Source organism: Acomys russatus, chromosome 12, assembly GCF_903995435.1.
Source record: "Acomys russatus chromosome 12, mAcoRus1.1, whole genome shotgun sequence".
Classification (NCBI taxonomy): Eukaryota; Metazoa; Chordata; class Mammalia; order Rodentia; family Muridae; genus Acomys; species Acomys russatus.
In genome coordinates, this window is record NC_067148.1 from 61346395 (window position 1) to 61352468 (window position 6074).

The 6074-nt window shown below is 42.6% G+C and overlaps 1 pseudogene; it reads right to left on the minus strand.

Annotated features, from left to right (window-relative positions):
* Window positions 1–3343: 3343 nt before the first annotated feature.
* LOC127196126 (tumor suppressor candidate 2-like) lies at window positions 3344–3666 on the minus strand (annotated as a pseudogene).
* Window positions 3667–6074: the final 2408 nt, after the last annotated feature.

Here is a 6074-nt window from a genome sequence, read left to right on the forward strand (position 1 = left end):
AAATCTTTTTAGTATAAAAAATTGAAAATAACCTGAGATGTAACAGTAACAAATAAATTTACTATTTGTGTAAAAATGTGTTTTGAAAGGTGTGTTAGTTAGTATCTGGTGCCCTTCACAGTATGTACAAAGGCTTTCCCTTGATATATTTTGATATTAGCCCTTATTTATTTATTTATTTATTTTTCGAGACAGGGTTTCTCTATGTTATCTCGGCCATCCTGGACTCGCTTTGTAGACCAGGCTGGCCTTGAACTCACAGCAATCCACCTGCCTCTGCCTCCTGAGTGCTGGGATTAAAGGCGTGCGCCACCACTGTTGGACTGAGTTGTTGTTGTTTTCCTTTAAGGAGATCCATTTGCTTTCTGACTCTATTGTCCCCTTAAAATTTTCTCTCTCAGAGAACCATGTACTCACTGATGCACTGTGTTTAGTTAGTCCTGATTAGAGTGGAATTATTCCAGTTGTTCTTTTTTACACTGTTTGCTTTAGCTTTGTGTCTGACTGTATTCTTCTGAGGTATGTTCCTTCTGTCCTCATATCTTGAGAGGTTTTATACTGAGAAAATGTCATATTTTACCATGGGGCTTTAATGTATCTATTGGCATAGCCATTTTCCTTTTCTCACTGAGTTTACATATTTGGTGTCTTACATAGATTCCTTTGTAGGTGTTGAAACAGCCTCACACTCTTGGTGTGAACTCAGTGTTATTTAGAGATGATCTCTGTGTCTGTATAGATCCTGGCAACTGCTGTGATTTTTTTCATTTTTTGCATATATTTGTTTGAGCTCACCTGCTTTGTGCTTCGAGGTAAAGCCAGCTTTGCATGAGGACTTTCTATTGCTCCTTTTTTTTTTTTTTTTTGTATTTTATGCAGTGTTCTCCTTTTGGCATTAGTATAAGGTTTGTCGATGGAAAGGAGAATTCCATGTTAATCTGTCCAGTCCTCAGACACTGTTGGCAGAAACTCTTACTGCCTCAGTCTCAGCAGCTGCTTGCTGTGTGTCGTAGCTGTATCGTGTAGGAGGCTGATTTAGTCACTTGTTTCTGGGAACTCATCATGTCTTCTTCATTGTGCTTTATGTGTGTACAACTTTCCACAGCACTGCACAAGGTAACACTGAAGTCCTTGTCAAATCTTGCAGTATCTCCCTGTTAGCTCTACTTCTAATACATATAAATTCACTTTTCCAGTTTGAATTAGGTGAACGATGCTTTGTTAGTACTTTAGTCCCTGCACTGAAACTGTTCTGTTATGTTGAATCATTGTACTATCTTTGAGTCTCTATCTAATTCATTAATCTCTGCACAGCCTTGCTATTTTCTTTCTACATATTATTTCAGATTGACTTGTTTTCATGCTTGTAAAGCCCTCAGGCACATAACTCTGGGCAAATATCTTTCACAACCTGAGCCTCTTGCTGCCAAACTTCTTGACTTCTCTTTGTCACTTCTGTGTGATTGTCTTTCCAGAGCTGTCACTCCTCTTATGCTCTAAGAAAGTGTCCTTGGTGCTCCATCATTTCTGACTCACTGTTCATTGACTTAAGAGTCCACAGTAGCTACTTAAGGAACCATTAAAGGGCAGGAGATGCGACTCGGCAGTCAAGGGCAGTGGTTGTTCTTGCAGTTTCCAGGCTCAGTTTCCTGTGTCTGCCTGGGGACTTGACATCTTTCCAGAACTCAAGTTCCATAGGGCCTGTTACTCTCTTGATCTCTGTCAGCTGTCTTATTGCTCTAGCTAGAACTTCAAATAAAATAGTGAATAGATGTGGGGAGAATGGATGGCCTTGTGTCGCCCCTGATCTTAGTGGAACTGTTTTGAGTTTCTCCCCATTTAATTTGGTGTTGGCTATAGGCTTGCTGCTCATTCCCTTTATTATGTGTTCGAGGTGGGTCTGATGTATTTTGATGCTAATTACTGCTTGCCAGCTTGTATCTTGCCTAAGAGCCTAACCTGTTTGACCAATAAAAGGCCGTCACTCCTGGGCAGGACAAATGGGATGGGCGTGGCTAAGGTTCCCGGGCTTTGGGGAGACTGAGATAATCTTACCAGGAAGAGACCTGGGGAGAGGAGAGGAGGATGAAGGCTGCACCATGGATTGGGTGAAAGAAAAGCATATGGCCAGCGCGGATGGAGATTTGGTCCAGATAATGAAAATTAGCAAGTATTTGGGATTATGGGTGGGAGGTAGCTTGATAGAAATTATTAGAAGCAGATGCTATGATAAGTAGTTTATGGATTTGATATCAGCCCTGCCCAAGTAACTAAGGCTATTTTAAAATATAACAGGTGTCTGTGTCTTGACTGATTGCTAGCAGGTTAGAAAATAATGCTGTAATGATAATTATAGGCCTAATACTGATAAATTAACCACAACAGGTATGTCCCTTGTATCCCTAATCTCTCCGAGACTTTTATCATGGTGTTGGATTTTGTCAAAGGCTTGGTAGGTGGCAAATGAGATGATCCTGTGTGTTTTTCTCTTTTCGTCAGTTTATTTATATGGTGGGTTACATTTACTGATTTTTGTATGTTGAACCACCCCTGCATCTCTCAGATGAAGCTTACTTGAGCATTGTGTGTGATCTTTTTCGTCTGTTCTTTGATAGAGTTGGCAAATATTTCATTGAGTGATTTGGATCTATGTCCATGATGGAAATTGGTCAGCAGTGCTCTTTCTTTGTTTGTTGAGTAATTATGTGCTTTGGGTATCAAGGTAACTGTGGCTTCATAAAATGAACTGGGTAATAATCCTTCTGTTTCTTTTTTGCAGAATAGGTTGAGCAGTATTGGTGTTAAGTCTTCTCTGAAAGTCTGGTTGATTTCTGCATTAAAACCTTCCAGTCCTGGGTTTTTTTGGTTGGGAGTCCTGTAATGAAATTTTCTGTTTCACTAGGGGTTATAGGTCTACTTAAGTTGTTTACCTGATCTTGATTTAACTTTGGTAAGAGCTGTCTATCAATTAAATTATCCATTTCTTTTAGATTTTCCAATTTGTTGGAGTACAGGTGTTAAAAATGTGTCCTTAACTAGTCTCAGGATTTCCTCATTGTCTGCTTGTATGTCCTTTTTGTTTCCCATTTTTAAAATTTGCATTTTCTTCTGTGTTTTAGTTTGGATAAGGGTTAGTTTATTTTGTTTTTTTGCAATGAGTCTACTCCGTTTCATTGATTCTTTGTTGTTGGTGTTTTGTTGTATTTTTTCTCGTCCAACGTAGTTTAGTCTATTCAGGGTTGTGGCGTCTGCCTGGACTCCTGAACGGAAGCTACACCTTGACCCGGGGAGTTTCTTGCTGGGGCAGTGGGCGCTTGTGTCTGCCATGCCTCAGGCTCACGCTTCATAGAGCAACACGGGGGAAATCCACGTGGATTCGGGCCGGGGGATCCAGCCTCACGATGCCCTGAGGAATCGGATTCTTATGTATCCGCCTCGGCTTGGCTCGCTTCTGTCCCTTCTTGGTGACAATTGTCTCCTCATAGAACTCGTGAGACAGATCCCCGTTTTTATCATAGAGCACGGAGCCGTGACCCGTGAATATGAAGGGAGGCACCGCTCCGGGTCTGCACCAAAGATCACTCAGCGCCCGCCGCCTTGGGGCCGCCGCCCCGGTAGCAGAGGCAAAAGCCCAGAGGCCGGAGCTTTGGAGCCGCTGCCGCCCATGTCGGCCCCGCGGGCGATTGGCGGACCCCGTGGCCGCTCAGCTCTCAGTGCGGCGGACACGACCATGCCCTGTCCTAGCCTTGACTCGCAGGTGCCGCAGCTGCTTCCCGATTCTTTGTTTTCTTCTCTTTGTTATCTGTTTACTTGCTCTTGAGTGTTATGAGCTCCTTTAGCTTTTGTTAGTTTGGGAACTCTCTGTGGAGGAACATTTTTAGTTGCCTTTTGATCCCAAATGTTTGCCTCTCATTTCTTGGCAAGTCTGTGTTTTCCAGTTGTAATCATCAGTGTTTGGGTTTTTGTTACTTAAGTGATTGATATGGTTAACACATTGATTTGGAGTTTTTCAAACTTTCTCAGATATTAATGTCTCTGTGTCGTAATTAGCTTCAGCTCTCAACATTTCAGACCCCATAGTCATGTGAGGGAGCCTCAATTGAGGGCATGCTCTCATCAGAATGTCTGATTACTATGTCTGTGAGAGATTGTGTGACTGATGATTGATTTGAGAAGGCTCTTCCACTGAGGCAATATCCCTAAGCAAATGGGCCTGGCCAGCCGAATGTGACACGGTGACCCTGCAAGAGAGCAAGCCAGGAAACAATGTTTGTCCATGATGTTTGCCTTGATTTTCTAGCTTGAGTTTCTATCCTGAGCTCCCAAAATGATGGACTGTGATCTGACAGAACCATCCCAAACTCCCACTTACTACCTGAGATGCTTTTGATTAGAGGATAGAACAAATTAAAACCAAAAATGGTACACAAAAAGAGACTGCTGTTGGACAGAACCTGGGATGTTCTCTTTGGGAGGAATGTGGAAAATATCAGAAACTGAGCTTAAACGGCTGTTCTTGTAGGATCTGGAAGGTCAGAGTGTTTTGAGTAGTGCAGACAGAGGAAGTTAAGGTCATAGGGATTCAGCAGAAAATAGACCCCAGGAAAAATTTAGCTAGACGACATTTGTGTGATGTTTCTTATTCTGCTCATGCCCTGAGACAAAATTAAAACTCAGTGGGCTGATTCTTAGATGGAATATTGAATCTTTTGAATGGTTAATACCTGTGACTCACTCAGGACTGCATTAAAAAAAAAAAGAAAGAAAAGAAAAGAAAAAGAAAAAGATAAAAACATGGGCCAGAAGTAAACACAAAGTCTGCCGTTTGTAGAGAAAAACAGCACTAGGCAGTTTCAGATGGCAGTCAGATGCTGACACAGAGGCAGGACTTTTCAAGGAGAAAAGAAAGAGGGCCCTTGATCTGTGTTGGAAGCCTAACAAGGTGCCCTAAGGACAATACTTCCCCCTGCTAAGCCTTAAATTAATGGAAAGAGTATGCAAAGTGATTCCTAGTTGCAGGAAAAAACTTCACATAAAACCTGCTGCTACTGTGGTCCAAGCGTGGCAGTGTCCATCCTAACACGGAAGCCAATCTGACAGGATCGCTTTATTGTGCTGGTTCTGGAAACAAGAAAGATGCAAAACTCAAAGAATCTTCCTCTGTGGTTTCAGCTCAGCAATGTCCCAGCTCTTTATGTTTGGCAGCCTCATAGTCCCAGTGAGGAGACTGTGAGAGTTCACTGCATTGAAGCTGTGAGGATGAAGCCTGAGTTGCATTTTGAGGCCACAAACAAGATGTTGAGACACCCAAGCCATTGAGAAATCTGCACGGAGAGATGCAGATAGGGAGTGGAAGTAGCCAAACTGAGGGATGTGTGAAAAGGTACAGGAATAGGGGCATCTAAGCCCTTTGACGTGAAGATCCATGTGTGTGAGACAGAGCTGCAGGGTATGGTGTTTGCCCTGCTTAGTTTCTTGCCTTGGTCTAAGCTCCCCTCACTGTGTACACATTCCTATTTCCCGGAATGAGAAGGACTATTCTGTGCCATTGTGTGTTGGAAAGATAGAACTTGTGTAATGATTTCATAAGATGTGTGAATCAAGAGGTTGTTGTGAGCTGGGTGTGGTGGCGCACGCCTTTAATCCCAGTACTCGGGAGGCAGAGGCAGGTGGATCACTGGGAGTTCGAGGCCAGCCTGGTCTACAAAGTGAGCCCAGGATGACCAAGGCTACACAGAGAAACCCTGTCTTAAAAAACAAACAAACAAACAAACAAACAAAAAAAGAGGTTGTTGTAATCGTCAGAAGCGACTTTGGGCATTTGGACAGTGTACAGGCTGTTGCAGATTATTAGGATCATTACCGTTATACTAAATGCATTTGCATCACAGGATGACCATAAACCTATAGTAACCAGGGTGAGAATGCAGTTGTTTGAGTCAAAAAGCTCCTAGATTAGAGGCTGTCTTTGAACACTTGTCTGGCCTTTGTGGCTTTCTTTGGGGAGCTTATGGATGCTTTTGTAGGAGGAGCCTTTCTAGAATTTTTGTGTGTTGGGTATCTTTTCCTCTGTT